The sequence below is a fragment of the Carcharodon carcharias genome, chromosome 5 (genome assembly GCF_017639515.1).
Source record: "Carcharodon carcharias isolate sCarCar2 chromosome 5, sCarCar2.pri, whole genome shotgun sequence".
Taxonomy (NCBI): domain Eukaryota; kingdom Metazoa; phylum Chordata; class Chondrichthyes; order Lamniformes; family Lamnidae; genus Carcharodon; species Carcharodon carcharias.
This window is the reverse complement of record NC_054471.1, coordinates 75,420,183-75,443,997: the sequence shown is the minus strand read 5'-3', so window position 1 is coordinate 75,443,997 and position 23,815 is coordinate 75,420,183.

The window sequence follows — 23,815 nt, the reverse complement described above, 5'->3', positions numbered from 1 at the left end:
AGGAAACTCAATTTATCCACAGCAAGATCCACAAAGAGCAATGCAATAATGATCAAATAATCTGTTTGTTCCAGCAATGTTGATTGAGGGATAAATATTGACTAGGGCCTAAAAGCAGAAAATACTGAGCAGGCCTTGCAGCATCTGTGGGTAAACTGGGATAGGACAATTTCCTTGCACTTCTTTGTGCTGAGGAATATTTTATGTCCTCTAAAAAAGCACCTCTGACAGTTCAGCATATTCTTTGTGTGAAATTAGCTGCTTTATTACCTTCTTTACACCAGTGACAATACTTAAAATGCTCTTAATCAGCTGTAATGCACTTTGGCAAGTCCCAAGGAAGCAAAATACACTGTATAAATTAAGTCCTTTCATTTACAAACCAGGCAATATGGGCAAAGCCCCCAAAATGTAAACATAGGCTAAGGCATGTGCATTTCAGAGATGATTCATTTACCCAGAGAAATACACCTGTTACATTGTTCTTCACTTTAACGTAAACATACCAATCATTCACAAGGATTGGTGAAACGATAATGCTTTATTTGAAGATAAGACTATATTCACTCAGAATCAACTGAAAGACTACTATATACACACACCTTACTCCTAGTCCTGCTGCTTGCAGACTGACTAATACATCAGACTAATATGTCATATTCTGTTGAGTTGGGTAATGGTTAACGATAGTTAAAGTACACCCTCTTAAAGGTGCCTGTCATCATATCACAACAACATCGACACAAACTGACACATACTACATAAACACACAGACCCTACACCACAGAAATATAGAGGTGCAGAGAAGATTTATCAGAATGGTACCAAGGATAAGGGACTTCAGTTACATGGAGAGACTAGAGAACCAGGGTTGTTCTTAGAGCAGTGAAGGATAGAAGATTCAACAGAGATGCTCAATATCATGACAAGTTTTGATGGAATAGGTGGGAAGGAACTGCTTTCACTGGTAGAGTCAGAAACCAGAGGGCACAGATTTAAGATAACTGGCAAAAGAACTATAGGGAGTTGAGAAATATTTTTATGCAGTGATTTATGATGATCTGGAATGCAGATTCAATAGCTTTCAAAAAAGAATATATATAATATATAATTATATTTAATTATATATATAATTGAAAAGAAAAATGAATGCAGCATTAGTGTGGAAGAGCAGGGGAGCTGCAAGCACAAGTAGCCACATGGGAGAATGATACAGCAGCAACAACAAAGACCTGGCTCAATAAAGGGGAGGATTGGGAACTTAAAATTCCTGATGACAATGTATTTTTGATCAGCGTGTTTCCAGCCCAACAACAGAGGAAGCAGTGTCATATGCACTCGAAATGTTACCTCTGTCACCCTCTCCACAGATGCTGTCAGAACTGCTGAGTTTTTGCAGCATTTTTTGTTTTTGTTTCAGACTTCCAGCATCTGCAGTATTTTGCCTTTATTTAAGCAGTGTTGGATCCAGTTCTGGGAAATAAATTGAAGCAAATTTTCAGTTGGAGAGCATTTGGGTCACATTGATCACATGAGCATTAGACCCAGAAAAGGAAAAAGAACATTCAATACACAAACGATTACTTTGAGGAAGGCTATTTTCAGTGATTTGAAAAGGATTCTTGCCTAGGTACATTTGAATCAAAGATTGGCAGCCAAAACAGTAATTGAGCCAGTAATGGAAGGTGTTCAAAATAATTCAAGTGCAGACTAGACAAGAGGGAATGGAAGGGCATTCAAAACAACAGCTGCCTGGACGAATAAAGATGTAGGTCCAGAATTTAACTGAGTCAGGCCTACGTGGGAGTCCTTTATAAATGGTGGGTGAGACCCAATTCTGGGATTCCTGGCCCAATTTCCAGAAATTTTTGCTAACCCAGGATAAGGGTGTGTGTGGGCTATCTGCATACTGCACTCTCACCCTTGCCAACTCCATTGCCGGGTTGGGCAGTCCAACCCCACCCCCTTCAATTTTTGTGGGTCAGGCTCCTTCTATAAAAGAGCATGGTTCACCTCACAGGATACAGGAGCCCATTGGGGAACCAAATATAAAAATAGTCACTGGCTCTTGGAATTCTTCCAATTATCGTCTTTGAGACACAAGAAAAAAAACTGTTTGAATGGTTAGGTGCTATATTGTAAGTTAGATGTGTTTTTACTGCAGTGGTTTATCATAGGGGTCTGTCCTGTAAGTTGACCTTTAGGTTGATCAGCATTGTGTAACTGTTGAGTTGCATTACAGCACTTCCCCATTGAGAGAAGTGCTATTATCTATTCAAAAGTGAAGAAAGTACTGCTTGAGAACTCTTAAGTATCATGATATGAAGTGAAATAAATGTTTACAACCCATTAAATATGGAAACAAACCGTCTGCAGTTTAGAAAAAGGACACCTGCTCCTAGAGTGCTTTAATAAACAGGCCATCTGGCATAGATTAGGAAAATCTTAGCTATCTGTTTTTTGTAGTTTCAATGGGTTTCATTGTTTGGAGCTGTAATTGTTTGTTTTGATTGCTGAGGTCATCATGAATGCTTAGCTGAGCTTCAAAAACTCCAGAAACAGTTATCTCAGCAGAGGGCTGTGTGGATAGTTTTCAGAGGTTATTAAAGGACCATCTGTCTTTGATGTGGTTAGTTTTTGCAACAGATTGACCACTTATGGGAATTTAACTTTTTTTGAATTTTTTTCAGCGTGGTATGTCTGTTTGAAAGCTTGATTATATTGTTAAGCTTAATTGTTTTTCAAGTCCATTTCAAAGGCATTGTTCCTAAGGCTGGCCCATACTGGATACAGGGTGAGTGGTTATGGCGAATACATGGGGTAATGGGGGCATGGAGTGGACATAGAGGTTTGAGGGGCATGGAGACATGGAAGGATAGCATCAAGAGCCATGGGAGGCATGTGGGGTAGGTGAGGGTTTGAGGGCTTGGCATTCATCATTAAGACTGGGATGATGTCCCAGTAAACAGGTAGACATTCAGCCTTCAAGTCTCGCCACCCTCCTGCCTTCATTGTTGCCTTGTGCCTGCTTCCGGAGGCAGCAGGCCTGACTCCATTCTGCCTCCCCACCTCCCCAGAATGAAAATATTGCAGGCAGAGGCCTTTATAAAAGAGACAGGTCTGCCATGTCAGCAAGTTTCCCAACTTGACCTTTCTACCTTCTCCATGAAAATCTGGCCCATAGCTATTAAAATAAAACAGATAAAGGAGACCTGTGACAAATTTCGGGTTCATTATTCCGTAAAAAAACCAAGGGGAATACAGAAAATACAGAGGAGATCTAAAATTAGAAATAAGTGAGGCAAAGAGGGAGCACGAGAATAAATTAGAAGTGAACAGGAGAGAATATAAACCTCTTTTATAAACATATAAATAGCGTTACAATCTTAGCAGAGACCAGTAACTTTTTTTAAAGTAGACAATATTTGAAATCCCAGTTATTTACACAGAGAATGAAGTCACAAGATTCCATGGTTTAAAATAGAAGAATTTTTACTATACAATAATCAACAAAGTAAATACCAAATACTATCTTTCCTATACTTTAACATCCAGAACTAACATGAGCTAAACATCAACTAACAGGTTGAATATGGTTGAAAATTAGCTACAAATTGCACATGAAAGGCTCGATACAACTAAAACAGGCTTTATGAATTGGCTTAGCAGTCCACTCAAATTTTAGTGATCACAGTGAGTTACAAAGTCCTTCAAACTCTGCCTTTCTCATGAGAACTTTCAGCCCCAATCCTTCTAGGAACAAGACCCCAGCCGACAGGACTGCACAACCAACCTGAGTTCCATGGGCATGGTAATCACCACAAGTGTTACACATCTGCAGAACCTGCTCAACTCATTCTGGGTGATATAGGTCCACTAATGTTATCTTCAAGTAATAAAAACAGCTTCAACAACTTATTCTGTTTGCACATTTTCAGCTTCTGGATTTAGCCTCTCCTTCTTGAGTCTTTTTAAGCGTGTCTGTTCTGCATCAGCAAATTCAACTACTGCTAGTGCACAGCTTGGACTGATGTGTCCTTTGATAGATTTCAACAAGGTTTAGTTTTGATTTTGCAATTTCAGCCTGCTCCTAATTTACTTAGAGACTGGGAAGTTCAGTTACATTTCTGTGTTTACCTTTTCTGCTTTCCTTTCAAGGGTCTGCCTCAAAAACATACAAAATAAATTTAAAAATATAGGTTCCCTCATACTTGTCATTGGGAAAAAGAAAGCTTTACCATAGTGAAGGTTTCTTTATAATAGCTAATAGCTTTGAAATACAACAAGTTCTCATCATTATAGACAGGTGAACAAATACCTTGTTAGATACTGTACAGGCAACCTTTTCATATTTAACAATTATACATATCATATTTACAAAGTTATAAGGGCTTAGCAAAAGCAAGTAAATGTAACAAGGAAGGTTAGCAGGATTTAAACATCATAGAATTGTCAAATCTCAGAGCCTGTCATTTCTCCTATACTCTTTCTTTAAACTCTGGGCAGAGCATGAGTAATTACATTATCTTTTCAAGCAACATGCTCAATTTTTAGGTTGAAGGGCTGCAGCATCAAACTCCAGTGAAACAACGGAAGATTCTTCACGTGGAATGTTTTCAAAAACACCAATGGATTGTGATCAGTGTAAATTAAAGTTACTCCTTGATTATTCAAAACGTGTATTTCAAATTGTTGAAGAGACAAGACTTAACATTTCCTTCTGAATTATGGAGTATTTTTGTTGGCATGTATTACTTTTTCTTGAGAAATAGCAAACTGGAAGCTCTATACCTGTATCATCCTCTTGTAGCAATACTGCTCTTATGCTTACATCGCTGACATCAATAGCTATTTTGAATGGTTTATCAAAATGAGAAGAAGTCAAAATAGGATCATTTATTCATACTGCCTTCAACCTCTCAAAGGCAGTCTGACAAGACTCCATCCGATCAAATTTTATATTTTGCTTCAACAGGTTTGTTAATGGAGGACAAACTTCTGGTAGAAACCACACATTCCAAGGAAGTGTGGATTCCCATTTTGTTTTAGGAATCAAAATTGTTATTGTTTTTTGTGGAAAGTCCATAATTGTTTTAACTTTAGCTTCTCTGGCAACACTCGACCTTGCCCCAAAACATGCCCCAAATGGGTGACTTTGACGTTGGCAAACTCACTTTTTGCCAAATGTATCACCAAATCAGTAAGATAGTGCACTTAGGTGTTCCACATGTTCTTCCCAAGTGTTAGTGTAGACTCATAGATCATCAATATATACAATTTAATTGTGTATTCCAGCAATTACTTGGTTTGTCAATCTTTAAAAAGTAGCTGGTGCATTCTTCATTCCAAATGGCATAACCTTACACAGGCCATCTGGGATTACAAAAGCAAAGATTTATTTGGTTTGATCTGTTAGTGGAACTTGCCAGTAACTTTTAAGCAAAATAATCTTGCTAACAAAGTCTGAATTTCCAATTCCATCAATGCAATCCTCAAGATAAAAGCAAAATACTGCAGGTGCTGGAAATCTGAAATAAAAACAGAAAATGCTGGAAAAACTCAGCAGGTCTGGCAGCATCAGTGGAGAGAAAAAAACAGAGTTAATGTTTTAAGTCTGTATGACTCTTCTTCAGAGCTCTAAGTGACCCATTAGCTTTCAAACCAATATGACTGGAGGACTCCAACTGCTTTGACTTGGTTCAGTTTTTTTTTCGTCCATGGGATGTAGGTGCCCCTGGCTAGGCCAGCTTTTATTGCCCATCCCTAATTGCTCTTGAGAAGGTGGTGGTGTGCTGCTATCTTGAACCGCTGCAATCCATCTGTTGTAGGCACACCCACAGTCCTGTTAGGAAGGGAGTTCCAGGATTTTGACCCAGCAACAGTGAAGGAACGGCGATATAACTCCAAGTCAGGATGGTGTGTGGCTTGGAGGGGAAATTGCAGGTGGCAGTGTTCTCATGCATCTGCTGCCCTTGTCCTTCAAGGTGGTAGAAGTCACGGGTTTGGAAGATGCTGTTGAAGGAGCCTTGGCGAATTGCTGCAGTGTATTTTGTAGATGGTACACTGTTGTCACTGTGTGCCGGTGGGGGATGCTGTGAATGTTGAAGGTGGTGGATGGGCTGCCAATCATGCGGGCTGCTTTGTCCTGGATGGTGTCCAGGCAAGTGGAAGGTAATCCATCATACATGTGCCTTGTAGATGGTGGACAGGCTTTGGGGAGTCAAGAAGTGAGTTACTCTCCACAGAATTCCCAGCCTCTGACCTGCTCTTGTAGCCACAGTATTTATTTGACTGATCCGGTTCAGTTTCTGATCAATGGTAACCCCCACAATGTTGATCATGGGGGATTTGACAATAGTGGTTCCATTGAATGTCAAGGGGAGATGGTTAGATTCTCTCTTGTTGGAGATAGTCATTGCCTGGCACTTGTACGGTGCGAACATTATTTGCCACATATCAGCCCAAGTCTGAATATTGTCCAGAATCTGCTGCATATGGGAATGGACTGCTTCAGTATCTGAGGAGTTGCGATTAATGCTGAGCATTGAGCAATCATCCCTGAAAATCCCCATTTTTGAGCTTATGATGGAAGAGCTTAAGATGCTTGGGCCTAGGACACTATCCTGAGGAATTCCTGCAGTGATGTCCTGGTACTAAGATATATGACCTCCAACAACCACAATCATCTTCCTTTGTGCTAGGGTATGACCCCAATCAGTGGAGAGTTTCCCCTGATTCCCATTGACTTCAGTTTCGCTAGGGCTCCTTGATACCACATTCAGTCAAATGCTGCCTTGATGTCAAGGGCAACCACACTCTCCTCATATCTTGAGTTCAACTCTTTTGTCCATATTTGGACTAAGGCTATAATGAGGTCAGGAGCTGAGTGGTCCTAGCAGAACCCACATTCAGCGCCAGAATGATAGGTTATTGCTGATTAAGGGCTGCGTAATAACACTGTCCATGACACTTTCCATTACTTTGCTGATGATCGAGAGTAGATTGATGAAGTGGTAATTCGCCAGGTTGGATTTGTCCTGCTTTATGTGGACGGGACATACCTGGGCAATTTTCTACATTACCGGGTAGATGACAGTGTAGTAGCTGTGCTAGAACAACTTGTTTAGGGGGCAGCTAGACCTGGAGCACAAGTCTTCAGTGCTATTGCTGGAATGTTGTCAGGGCCCATAGTCTTTGCAGTATCCAGTGGCTTCAGCTGTTTCTTGATATCACCAGGAGTGAATTGAATTGGCTGAAGACTAGCATCTGTTAGACTGGGGACCTCCGGAGAAGGCTGAGGATGGATCATCCACTTGGCATTTCTGGCTGAAGACTGTAGCAAATGCTTCAGCCTTGTCTTTTGCACTGATGTGCTGGTTCCCCCATCATAATGAATGGGCATATTTGTGGAGCCTCCTCCTTCAGTTAGTTATTTAATAGTCCAGCACAATTCATGACTGGATGTGGTAGGACTGCAGAGCTTAGATTTGATTCGTTGGTTGTGAGATTGCTTAGCGCTGTCTATTGCACGCTGCTTCCGCTGCTTAGCACGCAAGTAGTCCCATGTTATAGCTTCACTGGTTGACACCTAATTTTTAGGCATACTTGGTGCTGCTCCTGGCATGCCCTCCTGCACTGTTTATTGAACCAGGGTTGATTCCTCAGCTTGATGGTAATGGTAGAGTGGGGAATATGCAGGGCCTTGAGTTTACAGATTGCAGTTGAGTACAATTTTGCTGCTGCTGATGGTCCACAGCACCTCATGGATGCCCAGTTTTGAGTTGCAAGATCTATTCGAAAGCTGTCCCATTTAGCATGATAGTAGTGTCACACAACATGATGGAGGGCATCCTCAGTATGAAGATGGGACTTTGTCTCCATAAGGACTGTGTGGTGGTCACTCCTACCAATACTGTCATGGATGGATGCATCTGCAACAGGTAGATTTGTGAGGACAAGGTCAAGTAGGTTTTCCCCTCTTGTTGGTTCCCTCACCAGGTCCCACAGACCCTACCTAGCAGCTATCCTTTAGGCCTCGGCCATCTCATTCAGTCGTAGTGCTACCAAGCCACTCTTGCTGATGGACTTTGAAGTCCCTTATCCAGAGTACATTCTGTGCCCTTGGAACTCTCCGTGCTTCCTCCCAATGGTGTTCAATATGGAGGAGTACCAATTCATCGAGTGATGGGGGAACAAAAGTTGGTAACCAGCAATGGGTTTCCTTGCCAACGTTTGACCTGATGCCATGAAACTTCATGGGGTGTAGAGTCAATGTTGAGGACTCCCAGTCAGTTCATTCTCAATTGTATACCACTGTACTGCCGCCTCAGGGATGGTGATGGTAGTATCTGGGATATTGTCTGTGAGATATGATTCCATGAGTAGTATCTTGACTAGTCTATGTAACAGCTTTCCCACTTTTGGCCCAGACGTTAATAACGAGGACTTTGAAGGGTTGACAGGGCTGGGTTTGCCGTTGTTGTTTCCAGTGCCAAGGATGATGAGGGTGGTCCATCTGGTTTTATTCCTTTTAGGCTTTGTGGCACTTTGGTACAAGAGGGCATTTAAGAGTCAATCACATTGGTCTAGAGTCACACGTAGGCCAGACCAGGTAAGGATGGGAGATTTTCTTCCCTAAAGGGTCTTAGTGATCTAGATAGGTTTTTACAACAATGGTTTCATGGTCAGTAGACTAGCTTTCAGTTGCAGATGTTTTAGTTAATTGAATTTAAATTCCACCAACTGCCATGATGGGATTTGAACTCATGTCCCCAGACCATTGGCCTGGGCTTCTGGATTACTAGTCCAGTGACATTACCACTACCCCACCACCTCCCCATTCAATGATTGAATTGTCCAGCATAAATTTAATTTCCTGTCTTACTTGGGGCAATTCTCCAGGATATGAATCAGTAAGAGTTTTGCTTGATTGGTGTAGCATTTCCCACACCAATGTCATGCGTCGTTATAGACGTTCACCCTGGTTTATCAATACACACTGACTCATTTTATAAGCAGTTTGACTATGTCTCCTCGAGACTTTTCTGGATGATGATGTAATATTCTCTCCAAATTTTTTAACACCTCTGTGTTGGCTGATGTCATTACTTTCAATCTCTGACTCATCGTTTGAAACTTCAAATATATTCACATCACCATTTTCCTTCTTAACAACTTGGAGTACAATAACTGGTTGACAAGTCCCCTGTCATAATATTGTCTCAGCATATTTATATGACACACTTGTTGATGTTTCCTTCAGTCTGAGATACTATATTGTTTACCTCACTTAGTTTCTTTTTAACATCATTAAGTTCACTAAACCTAGCCTTTATTTGTTCACCCAGAAAAGGCAAAAGGATTAGTTCTTTATTCCCAGGTTTAAAAGTTCAGGTTTCAGCTGTTTTGTCCACTTGGTTTCTCATTATTTGTTGGGAAACCTTAAGATGGTCCCGAGCTACTGCACATGTTTTTGACAGTCTTTCTCAAAACTTGGAAACAAGAGTAATTTCTTCTTCTTGGGCCACAATTTTCCCTTTAATGGATTTAAGTGTCCCCTTACTTCATGTCCACAGGACAACTCAAAGAGACTGAACCAAGTTGGCTCATTAGGTGCATTTCTAATGGTGAATAATAAAAATGAAATTTCCTTATCCCCGCTCTTGGGATATTCAAGCTCTAACCATTTTTTTTCAGGTTTGATAGCATCTTTTCAATGCCCCCTGAGACTGTGGGTGGTATGCAGATGATTTAATATGCTCTACTCCCAGACTGCACATTGCCTCCCGGAATACTCATGACAGAAAATTGGTTTCCTGATCAGACTGAACTTCTCTGGGAAACCAATAGCTGGTGAAAAACTGAATGAGCCCCTCAATTACCACCTTTGCAGTAATTATTTCTTTAGGGTATTGCCTCTGGGAATTGGGTAGACAAATTAGCCATTAAGGAATGGTTAAAAGAAATTGATGCCCTGCTTTGGTTTTCAGTAAGGGTCCCACACAAACCACCAGAACCCTACTAAATGGTCCATTGAAAGTGAGTATTGGGATCAGTGGAGCTGGTTTAATCAATGACTGAGGTTTCCCAACTAGTTGACCCACGTGACATATCTTGCAGAATTCAACCACGTCTCCATGCAGTCCTGTTCAATAAAAGCACTTCATTATTTTAGCCTGAGTCTTTCTTATTCTGAAATGACCTGCCATTGGAATCTCTTTGGGAAATTCTTAAAATATCACTGCAATAGCCAGGAGGGACAGCAATTTGATGGACTACTGCCCACTCCTCATCAGCTGGTCACTGAGGAGATCGCCACTTCCTCATCAATATGTCATTTTTTAAATAATAAATTTCAGGGACCCTTTCTGATTCCTCCTCAGAATGCGATGTCTGAAGCAATCTCCTGCAAATCGGGATCTGTCTGCAGCGCTTCAGTCAACGAAATTCAGTTAAATAATTTAGCTTTGCCATTTTCAGGGCCTTAATCCTCATTCAAGTTCCCGATAAATGTCCTATCCAGCCAAACACCTGAATTATTTTCCCTCTTAATTGACTCCACTTCATCCTGCAAAGCCTTACAAGCTTGGACTCTAGTTTCCTTGCAGTCTGGGAACAAACCAGGATGATTGTGCGGCAAATTCTCAGTTTCTTTCACTTCAACCAACTCTCTCAAAATTCTCGGAGATGCTAATACATTCAAACCTTACAAATCATCAGATAAACTATTCCTTCGACAGCACCTTCCAAATTCATGACCTCTACCACCTAGAAAGATAAGGGCATGATAAATGCATGGCAACCATCACCACCTGCAAGTTCCCCTCCACAACATACACCATCCTGACTTGGAAATATGTCACCTTTCCTTTACTATCGCTGGGTCAAAATTCTGGAACTCGCTTCATAACAGACTGTGGGTGTACCTACACCAATGGACGGCAGCGGTTCAAGAAGGCAGCTCACCACCAACTTCTCAAGGGCAATTAGGGATGGGCAATAAATGCTGGCCTAGCCAGTGATACACACATTCTGTGAACGGTGGCATAGTGGTACTGTCACTGGATGAGTAATCCAGAGACCCAAGGTAATGCTCTGGGGGCCTGGGTTTGAATCGCACCATGGTAGATGGTGGAATTTGAATTCAATAAAAATCTGGAATTAAAAGTCTAACGATGACCATGAAACCATTGTTGATTTTCATTAAAAACCCATCTGATTCACTAGTGTCCGAGGGAAGGAAATCTACCGTCCTCACCTGGTCTGGCCTACATGTGACTCCAATCCACAGCAATGTGGTTGACTCTTAAATGTCCTTTGAAATGGCTGAGCAAGCCATTCAGTTGTATCAAACTGCTAAAATGCTAGAAATAAGAAATGAAACCAGATGGACCACCCTAGGCACCAGAAACGACAACAGCAAAGCCAGCCCAGCCCTGTCGACTCTGCAAAGTGCTCCTTCCTAACATCTGGGGGCTTGTGCCAAAGTTGGGAGAGCTGTCTCACAAAATAGTCAAGCAACAGCCTGATGTAGTCATCCTCACGGAATCATACCTTACAGATAATGTCCCAGACACCACCATCACTATCCCTGGGTATGTCCTGGTATACAGTTGGGAGGGAGTATCCTGGGAGTCCTCAATATTTACTCCAGCCCCCATGAAGTCTCACGGCATCAGGTCAAACATGGGCAAGGAAATCATGTTGATTACCACATACCGCCGTCCCTCAGCTGATGAAGCAGTGCTCCTCCATGTTGAATACCACTTGGAGGAAGCACTGAGAGTGGCAAGGGTGCAGAACGTAGTCTGGGTAGGGAACTTCAATGTTCATCACCTAGAGTGTCTCAGTGGCACCACCATAGACCAAGCTGGCCGAGTCCTAAAGGACATAACTGCTAGACTGGGTCTGCGACAGGTGGTGAGGTAACCAAGAGAGAAAATCATACTTGACGTTATCGTCACCAAGCTGCCAGCTGCAGATTCATCTGTCCATGACAGCATCAGTCGGAGTGACCACCACACAGCCCTTGTGGAAACTAAGTCCTGTCTTCACATTGAAGATACCCTCTATTATGTTGTGTGGCACCAACACCGTGCTAAATGGGATAGATTTCTAACAGATATAGCAACTCAAGACTGGGCATCCATGAGGCGCTGTGGGCCATCAGCAGCAGCAGAATTGTACTCAACCACAATCTGTAGCCTCATAGTCCGGCATACCCTCCACTCTACCATTACCAGCAAGCCAGGGAATAAACCCTGGTTCAATGAACACAGCACGACTTGCATGTGTTATGACCACAGTTGGTGTTAATTGCTGCACAAATCAAATCCCAAAGGGAAACTTGGCTTTTTTTGTATCCTGAAAATGAGAAGAAGGCATACTGATCTCAGCAGCAAGAAGTCCAGTAACACTTTCACATTTAATTTTTAAAATCCCAAAAGTTTTATTAACAAGAATAAAAGAAACCTAAGCATACAAGATTATAGTTACACAGTTAAACTCGTCTTACAAAGCATTCCTCAAAAAGAATCTCTATTTGGTCAGACTGGCAAGTAAACACCTTCCAGGCAACACTCCCTTATAGATGTTTAACTATCAAAATCCAATAATATTACTCAGGACAAACTGCTTCAATAAAGGCATGCCACATGACCTCTAACTCTCTACTGTGGAAATCCAAGATACCAGAACAAAATTACTTATTGCAACCCAAGACTTTTCTGGCTTGACAGGATGGCTGACTCAAACTGCATCTTCTCCCAGACCAGAGCTACCAGCTCCAGCAGTTCCCAATTCAGCTCCAGCTCACAGCTACATCTCACAGCTCCAGCAGCTACCTTAAGCTTTCCACAGTACCTCTAAAATACCTTTTTACCCTTTCACCTCAGGTTCCATTGTTCTTACACCACTTTGAAACTCAAATCTTTCCAAATATGAAATCTTTCATGTCTCTATTTTGTCTTTGCTTCTGGGTCTTATTCCCTCTTCTGTTTAGCTATGGAATTCCTGCAAGATACAACATGTTTCTTGTCATCTCTGACTTCCCTTTGATATTCAAACAAGCTCTCAACTATTCAAAAATACAGATATTGGATCCAACCAATTCACTTGTACCTCAAACCTAATGCCTCTATCCTTAAGCCCAGCTTAACTAAATCATTTATACACACACACAACATAGCATTCTTTATAGAATAACACAATATTCCCCAAAAATATTTTTAAAAAATCCATTCTGTAACATGCCAAACAGCATAAGCAGCAAGCAATAAACAGAGTTGGCAGTGATTCCACAGCCAACGGATCAGATCTAAGCTCTGCAGTCCTGCCACATCCAGTCGTGATGGTGGTGGACAATTAAACAACTCAATGGAGGAACAGGCTCCACAAATGTCCCCCTCCTCAATGATGGAGGAGCCCAGCACATCAGTGGAAAAGATAAGGCTGAAGCATTCGCAACAATCTTCTGCTAGAAGTGTCGAGTGGATGATCCATCTCGGCCTCCTCTGGAGGTCACCAGCATTGTGGATGCCAGTCTTCAGCCAATTCGATTCACTTCACGTGATATCAAGAAATGGCTGAAGGCATTAAATACTGCAAAGACTATGGGCCCTGACAATATTCTGGCAATAGTACTGAAGACTTGTGCTCCAGAACTTGCCATGCCCCTAGTCAATCTGCTCCAGTACAGCTTCAACACAGGTATCTACCCGGCATTGAGGAAAATTGCCCAGACATGTCTTGCACACAAAAAGCAGGACAAATCCAACCCAGCTAATTACTGCCCCATCAGTCTGTTCTCAATCATCAGTAATGTGATAGAAGGGGTCATCAACAGTGTTATCAAGTGGGACTTGCTTAGCAATAACCTGCTCACTAATGCGTAGTTTGGGTTTGACCAGGGTCACTCAGTTTCCGACCTCATTACAGCACTGGCTCAAACATGTACTCCAGAGGTGAGGTCAGAGTGACTGCACTTGACATTAAGGCAGCATTTGACTGAGTGTGGCATCAAAAAGCCTGAGCAAAACTGGAGTCAATGGAAATCAGGGGGAAAATTCCTGGCTGGTTGGAGTCATACCTAGCGCAAAGGAAGACGATTATGGTTGTTGGAGGTCAATCATCTCAGTCTCAGGATGTCACTGCAGGAGATCATCAGGGTAGCATCTTAGGCCCAACCATCTTCAGCTGCTTCACCAATGACCTTTCTTCCATCATAAGGTCAGAAGTGGGGATGTTCACTGATGATTGTACAATGTTCAGCATCATTCGCGACTCCTCAGATATTGAAGCAGTTCATGTCAAATACAGCAAGCCCTGGACAATGTTCAAGTTTGGGTTGACAAGTGGCAAGTATTATTCATGCCACACAAGTGCCGGGCAATGACCATCTCCAACAAGAGAGAACCTAACCATCACTGTATGACATTCAATGGCATTACCATCACTGAATCCCCCACTACCAACATCTTGGGGGTTATCATTGACCAGAAACTGAACTGGACTAGCCATATAAATAATGTGGCTTAAGAGCAGGTCAAAGGCTAGGAATCTTGCAGCGAGTAACTCACCTCCTGATTCCCCAAAGCCTGTCCATCATCTACAAGGCATAAGTCAAGAGTATGATGAAATACTCCCCACTTGCCTGGATGAGTTCAGCTCCAACAATACTCAGAAGCTTGACATCATCTGGGGCAAAGCAGCCTTCTTGATTGGCACCCCTTTCATAAACATTTGCTTCCTCTACCACCAACGAATAGTGGCAGGTGTGTGTAACATCTACAAGATGCACTTCAGGAACTCACCAAGCCGCCTTAGACAGCACCTTCCAAACCACGACTGCTCCCATCTAGAAGGACAAGGGCAGCAGATAGATGGGAACACCACCAGCTGGAAGTTCCCCTCCAAGTCACTCATCATCCTGACTTGGAAGTATATTGCCATTCCTTCACTGTTGCTGGGTCAAAATCCTGGAACTCTCTTCCTAACAGCACTGTGGGTGTACCTATGCCAGAGGGACTGCAGTGGTTCAAGAAAGCAGCTCACCACCACCTTCTCAAGGAAAATTAGGGATGGGCACTAAATGGTGGCCTAGCCAGCGACACCCAAATCCTGTAAATGAATAAATAAAACTCGGAACAATTCCCACAGTAGCAGCTCCATTTCCTAAGTCACTCTGTAAATTAACTTAATGCAAGGCAACAGGTTAATAAATCCCATGAATACGCCCATTAATACTTTTCCTTTCATCAAACCACCTGCAACACAAATTGTATTATTAGTCATGATCAATGACAACTGCCCCAGTATCTCTCAAAATATGAATTTGTTTCCTTGTTGGAGGAATAAAGGGACACTTCTCCATGAGAGATGAAACCTCTATAATCTCCAGTAAACTGACTCACTTCATCAGTATCCAGGGATGAACCCTGTGACTATCCTGAACAATAGCCACTACTCTCATTGATTCTGATGGATCACAGAATCAGAATCACAGGATTAATGCAGTGCAGAAGGAGGTCATTTGGCCCATCATGTTTCCACCGGATCACTTTGCAATTGTGCTATTGCTGTTCTATCACCTGTTTCCTTTACTGGTACAGTCTTTTCAGAAGACTTTTTAGGCTTTCCTATTACTGCCACTGATTTACCTTTCAGCTTCCAACAATTTGCTTTTATATGTCCCATCTTCTGGCAATGAAAACATAATGGTTTCTTTCAAATACTTTTATCCTCCGTACTATCATTTATTGACTGAAACAGCTCCTGCCTTCTCCCTAAAGCCGGAATTTTTTCTATTCCTCCAGCTTCCTGTGAGTATACAAAGTGACTCAACAAGCGTTACTGCACAGTGTGGGCTGATAAAAGGGCATACTTTTATATCTTTCAACAAGTTTTAGTTTCAATTTCCCAACCTCAGCTTTTTCCTGATTTCCTTAGAGACTGGGAAGTTCAGTTTCATTTCTGTGTTCATCTTTTCTGCTGTGCTTTCAGTTTCATTTTCAGTTCAGCTTCTGTTTTGAGGTAGGATCCACACTGTGCAGTAGCACTTGTTTAGTCCATTGATGCACAACATACAAGCTGAAGAGGATCCAAGAAGAAGACGCTAAATATAGAAGCTGAGAATAAACAAAGAGAATAAGTTATTGCAACTGCTTCTGTTACTTGAAGATAACGTTAGTGGAACCACACCATCCAGAGTTGAGTAGGTTCTGCAGATGTGTGCTACTTGTGTTGAAGAGCATGCTGTTGAACTTGGGTTGGTTGTGCATTGCTGTTGGCTGACTTAGAAATTAAAAAATATAGATTCCCTCACAGTAGTGAAAGGAATCAAAGGAAGCGTGGTGTCGATTATGGACCAAACAGGAGACTTTCTTGAGGAGGCTGAGAGCATGGCTGAAGTATTAAATGAGTACTTTACATCTGCCTTCAGTAAAGAAGAGAATTCTATCAATCTCACAGTAGAGGAGGTAACAGAAATATTGGAAATGGTTAAAGAGGAGGTACTTAAAACATTGGCTGTACTTAAAGTAGAGAAGTCGCCCAGCCAAAAGGAATGCATTCTAGGTTACTGAGGGAAGAAGAATGTAAATTGCGGAGGTTCTGGTTTCAATCCTCATTAGTGCCAGAGGACAGGAGGGCTGCAAATATTACGCCCTTGTTCAAAGATGGATAAACCCAGTAACTGCAGTCCAGTCGGCCTAACATTGTTGGTGGGGAAACATTTGGTGGCAGTACAGTATGTCCTCACTTTAAGTTATAGTTGCATTCATGAAACAACTTTAAGTGAATCACAGGTTCCCATAGGAATCAGTGTTAAAGCCGAAGTTAGGTTGCTTTGTAATGTGCAACTCCGATGCCGACATACAACACTGACACCAATGACGAACACAAATGACATAAAAACAAAAATGGTGACATAAATCGAAAAAACAGGCCCTAAAGAATAAACAACTTTAAAACTAAACAATGTGAAGCCGAAGAGACTTAAAGTGAGGATTTGCTGTAATCTGGGACAAAAATTGATTGACACTTGGAAAAGTATTGGTTAATAAATGAAAACCAGCATGCTGTGTTAAAAGGAAAATTACACTTGACTAACTTGCTTGGGTTCCTTGATGAAGAAACAGAGAAGTTAATACAGTTGTACATGGACTTTCATATGGCATTTGGAAAAGTACCACATAACAGATTTTTTAGCAAAATTGAAGCCCATGGGATTAATGAGACAATGGCAGCTTGGGTGCACCATAGGCTAAGAGACAGAAAGTGAAATGGAGTGAGGTATACAATGGTGTTCACCAGGCTTTCTTACTGGAAGCACTACTCTGGCCTTGACAAGGGTACTTTGTTCATAATTTCAAAATTTGTAGATGACACAAAAATGGGAAATGTAATAAATAATGAGGAGGATAGGAACAAACTTCAAGAGGACATGGACTGGTGAAATGGCCAGATACACAGCAGATGAAATTTAAAGTAGAGAAGTGCAAAGTGACACATTTTGGTAGGAAAAATGAAGAGAGGCAATATAAACTAAAGGGTACAATTTTAAAAAGGAACAGGAACAGAGAGACTCAGGGTATATGTACACACATCTTTGAAGGTGCAGGATAGGCCGAGAAGGCTGTTTTAAAAAAGCATAGGGATCCTTGGCTTTATAAATGTAGCCACTGAATACAAGAGCAAGGAAATTATGCTAGCCCTTTGTGATAAAATACTGATTAGGCCTCAGCTGCAGCATTGTTTCTGATTCTGAGACCAAACTTCAGGAAGATGTCAAGGTCTTTGAGAGGATGCAGAAGCGGTTTACTAGAATGGTCACTTTCTATCTGTAGAATAATGGGTTAATAGTTGTGGTAATGAGATGGTGATGCATATCATTATGTAACAGTAACATCAGCAGTCATGTGCAAGAGACTGAGAAGAGATTAAATATTCTGTACAAGAGAGAGATGTACTTACCTACAAGCTTAGAATGTACTGTAGCGTAGATAAAGGAGTTTTTGAAGAAACATACTAGAGTTAGACCAAAGTCACTCTTAAGTAGTGAAAAACCTTCCCAATCCAGAACAGGTCACAAGTTACCCAAAGAGAGATCCAAATAGTTTTCAAATTGGAAACTAAACTACAAAACACTATCTCCCAGCCTCCAGTATTCAATAGCTCATCTGCCACCATTTTGACCATCTCCAGCGTGATGCCACTACCAAACATATCTTCTCCTGCCCTTTCAGCATTCTTAAGGAACCATTACCTACACGATAGCCTGGTCCCCCACAGTTATTCCTAACACCCGCTCCCTTCCCTGAGGTAACTTTCTGTGCAAGCTCAGGAGATGCATTGTTTGTCCTATTACCTCCTCCATTCAAAACTCCAAATAGTACTTCCAAGTGGAACAGTGATTTACTTGTACTTCTTTCAATTTAGTATTCTGTATTTGCTGTTCACAGTATGGTCTGCTCTACATTGAGGAGACCAAATGCAGGCTGGGTGACCACTTAGTGGAACACCTCCATTCAGTCTGCAAGCATGATCTTTGGGGAGCTCCACCACAAACCTTCCTCCAGTCCCAAAAACATCCATTAACCACTACTTGCTATTTCTTGTCACTCAGTCAATTTCGTATCCATGTTGCAAATGTCCCATTTATTCCATGAGCTGGCTTTCCTTAATTAATCGGCATTTGTCCATGTGTCTATTAATGTATCCCATTCAGCATGGTCATAATGCCACACAACATGGTGAATGGTGTCCCTAGTGTGAAAATGGGGCTTCATCTTCATGAGGACTGTACAGTTGTCAATCCTGCAACTAAGGTCATGCACAGGTCCATTCTGTGACAGGTAGATTGATGGAGATGATGTCAAATGGGTTTTTCCCTCATGTTGGCTCTCTCACCACCTTCTGCAGGCTTAGCCCAACCATACCCTTGCAAAAAAAGTGTATTTATCAGAGGAAAAAGTCACAAAGTACTTAACAGAATACTTTTATGACTAACACATGGATTTCTATAGAGCATACCAAGAATATTTCATTTCTCCCCTCCTCTTTGGTCCCTGCGCAGTTTATTGAATTAAGAAGCTGTCTGTAATTGTGTTTGGACATTCCAAAGATATTCCCATCCTTAGCTGAACCAGATATAAGTGCAAAATGGATAATGAGTTAACATTTCAGAGTGAGAGAAAATTGGAGGGTAAAATAATTCAGGGAACTGTGATGCAATTCCCATCAGCTGTCTGAAGCAGCATTAGCAGAGGACTATGAGCAATTCACATGTCCATTTATTCAACCAAACAATGACAGATAGAATGTGGGATGTAAATAAGAGGAAGAAATACATTTTATCTTGAATTTGATGCATAGGGTGTACTTTCCATAGAAAATTCCTGTTGCCTTGGTGCTCACCGATCTACATTGATTCCCTCTGTTAATGCCTCAATTTTAAAATTATTTCCTTGTTTCCAAATCCCTTCATGACCTCACCCCTCCCTATCTCTGCAACCTTCTGCAGCCTACAACCATCTGAGATATCTATACTCCTCTAATTTTGGCCTCTTACACATCGCGGGTTTATTTCACCACCATTGGAAGTCATGCCCTCAGCTGACGAGGCCATTAGCTCTGAAATGCCCTCCCGAAACCACTCTGCCTCTCTCTCCTCCTTTAAGATGCTTCTTAAAAGCTACCTCTTCAACCAGGCTTTGCGCTTGTCTGAATGTACCCTAATGTGACTCGGTGTTGAATATTGTTTGATCAGCCTCCTGTGAAGTACAATGGGAAGTTTTATTTTGCAAATATATATGCAAATATATATGCAAATTGTTATCGGTGCTCTGCAAAACACATTACAAATACCTGCAGCATTTATGACTTCCTAGATGGTACAGCGATAGATGTATTCAATCTATAGAGTATCACAGCTTGTCTGTCACAGTATGAATCATATCAGCTGTCTGACAATTAGTGCTATCTTGGAGCAAATATTAAATTTGGTTTGCAGATTTCCCCATTCCATTTCAAAATATATTGAAAATCCTCTATAAACCTCTTCCTGTGGTAACATAATATATGAGTGCCTGCAATACCCATTATAGGCATAATTCAGCCTCTGGGTAAAAATATGAAATCCAAGTCTATGCTATATGATAGCTGTTTTCAGTGTTAAGGATATGCCAATTCTACCTGTCATCTGTGTGACATGGCAGCTGCTCCTTTATTGTGACAATATATTATCCTACAATCACACAATTGCACAGTTTCTTCTAAATTAGGAACATAGAGACAGGAGTCAGCTATTCATCCCCTCCAGTCTGTTCTGCCATTCAACTGGACTATGACTGATCCAAATTGACTCTATAATTGTAAATACCCTTGCCTAAGAAATATTTGTCAATTTCAGTTTTGAAATTTTCGATTGACCCCCAGCATCAACAGCTTTTTGGGTAGGGGAGAGAGTTCTTTATTTCCACCACCCTTTTGTATGAAGAAGTGCTTCCTGGCATCACCCTATGAACAGCCTAGCTCTAATTTTAAGTTTATTCCCCCTTGGTTTGGACTCCCCCCATCAGAGGAAATAGTTTCTCCCTACCTTCCCTATCCTTTAATAAAATTTTCAAATTGTTTTGAATAAACTTCCCAAAAATGATTTTCATTTGTCATAAACTAAAATGTCCATGTCTAAATTAAGGATACGACTAATAATTTTAAATTACCTATTTCCCATTACATTAATCCTCTTTTATGTCTTCCTGTGTCTTCATACAGGTCTTTACTCGGAGGCCAGGCTTGGATTTGATATTTTTACCCAGAGACTGAATTTTGATCAGGCATTCTAAGCATGTGCAGTGTACCTAATTTCCCAAGATGAATCAATACCTTTCAGTCCGCTGTACTGATGGAATATTCTTCTTCTTACATTTTGATCAGCATGTTCCTCAAATAATTTTGAAAAGCCAAGAGGAAGCATTGTTGAGGTGAAATTTATAGTGAATCTTTCTCAAAGAGTGTGTTTTTTGCTCTCAGGTAACAGCTGCCATACGATAACATGAAATTTATATATTCAGATGCAGGAACATTTTTGGCCATTTTCAACAAATATCGAGGTAAAATTTCCTTTTCAAAGCTTATTTTTTACAGGAATTGTTAAATTGCAGGATTTTTGGATGAAATGGGCTTTTTAGACCTTCAAAGTACAGCATTATATGTGGGAGATGCAATTATCGGTTGCCTTGTGGAGTTCAGCCTGTTAGAACTGAAGATTCAAGAGATTTATACTTTAATTTTTATCATAATAAATATTTAATGTTATAGACAGACCTGTGAAATAAGCTCTCGCAGCTTGTAAGGAGGATTGTTCTTTTTTGATATTAATGTCTTGCTGTAATAGACAGTTTTTGAAATCCTGTGGTCACTGTCGATGAACCAGGCTGTTTTCAATCTTGGCATTCTATTTGATCTTGAGATGAACCTTGATTCAAAGCTTCTCCATCAACAAGACCTCTTACTTTGACCTCCTTAACATCCCCCATCTCCATCCACCTCAATTCATCTGCTGCTAAAATCCTTATCCATGCCTTTGTAACCTCTAGACTCTACTATTCCAATGCTCTCTGGACCAGATTCCTACCTGACATCCTTCATAACCATGAGTTCATCCAAATCTCTTCTGTGCTATCCTAACTCGCACCAGGTTCTATTCATCTATCATCCATGTGCTCGCTCATCTACATTGGTTCCTAGTTGGGCAACCCCTCTAATTTATTTTATTCATTCATGGCATGTGGGCATTGCTGGTAAGGACAGCATTTATTTCATACCCTGAAATCCTCTTGAGAAAGTGGTAGTGTAATTTTAAACGTCTCATCCTTGTGTTCAACCCTCACCCCTATCTCTGTAACTTCCTCCAGCCCTATAACTGTTTGGGATCTCCACGCTCCTCCAATTCTTGCACATTTCCAATTTTCCAATTACTCCACTATTGGCTGCCACTGCTATCAAAATCGAAGTCTGTTTTCTCTCTGTCCTTAGCCTCATATCTTACTTTGCTTCAAATGTTGATCCACTTTTCCCATAACAGATGCTATGATCTCTGCTCCCAATGCTACCTGGACAAGGAATTCAATCCTCCAACAATTCTGCACATAAAGGGATTTCTTCTCATCTCTTTTTGTAGTGACAATACAATTTTAAACTGATGAGTTTTCCTCACTTAATGCTCAACCAGAGAAAATAGCCTTTCACTCTTCACTCTATCTAAATCCTTCAAAACTTTATTTCAGTAAACCTCCATTTGGTTTCTGGGTGCTTGCTGTATCATTGATAGGGGGTTTAAACCCATTGTAACTTTCTAAATCAGAGCTGGGAGATTGCTCCCAACTGGAATAACTATGGCAACACAACCTGAACACATTGACCAGCTCTGCAGAACATCATTGGCTCACATTTAAAGAACTTCTGACATCTCCCTCCCTAACAGCACTGTGGGTGTACGTACACCACATTGCTTGCAATGGCGCAAGAAGGAGACTCACCACCACCTTCTCAAGGACAATTAGGGATGAGCAATAGCGATGCCCACACTCATAGAAAGAGTAGAAAAAATGGGATTGGATACATCATGATGAAGGGTTTGACACATTACTGTCCTGATGTCTGGAAGCACCTCTTCAAGGGCAGTGGAAATCCTGAACTCCCTCCTACAGAAAGTTGTTGAGGCCAGGAGTCAATTGAACATTTCAAAACTGGAATTGATAGATTTTTGTTGGGCAAGGGTTGTGGGATCAAGACAGTTCGATGGAATTAAGATACAGACCTACCATGATCTAACTGAATGACTGAACAGGCTCAGGGGGCTGAATGGCCTCTTGAACGAATGTCCCTCTGTCATTGGCCTTTAGCTCAAACCACACTCTTAGATTTCTTTCATTTACTGTGAGGATAGATGGAGGTTGATTCCGCCTTTTATAAATGCAAGATTCTAATAATCAAGTGATTAAACTTTCCTGTTCTTGAAATGCAGTTACCAGATAACGTCTGTAGATAACTGGATGTGGGAGAAAGGAATAGAAGGATATGCTGATAGGGTGAGATGTGGTAGAGTGGGAGGAGGTTCGTGTGGAGCAGAAACACCGACATGGAGCACTTGGATAGAATTGGTATTTCTGTGCTGTAATTTCGACGTAATTCCATGTCTGCAAAAATAACCAACCATCTATTTATTCTGGACGTAATTAAGTGGGTGTAACTAGATATTCGGTAACTATAAACCAGGCCTTTTGGTTTTCTATTCGTGTACTGCAGAAAACGCAACTTAAACAAGTCAAGTTTTTGTGCAAAATGAACAACCTCTGAGAAGTTCGCTCACTGTTTAACCCCAACGTTTCCTACCACGTACCATAAGCAAAACGGTGGTCCACGGCGAATTGTAAGGGTAAACAAAATAAAACTGTAATCCTGTTTTAAAAGGACATTTTGTTCTTATATGTGCTTTTTCATATTAGCTGCGGTTTGGCTGGTGCTTTGCAATGCTCCGGGTATTAAATGGATTATGCAATACGTCTGGTTTAAATGCACCATCTCCCCACTGCACATGAAGTCCTAGTGATGATGTGAGAATGCTGTGTCGGATATCTGAGGTGGGGGGGAGGTGGGGGTGACATGGGACAGAATTCTTCGGGAGTTGGTGCTGGGAGGCGTCAAGACTGTAAGAAAAACCTGCCTCGTCCCTCAAACCCTGCTGCTGCTTCTGTTCGTTTGATCCAGCACGATCCGAACACCCTGATCTAACATCCTGAAACTAGGACTATTA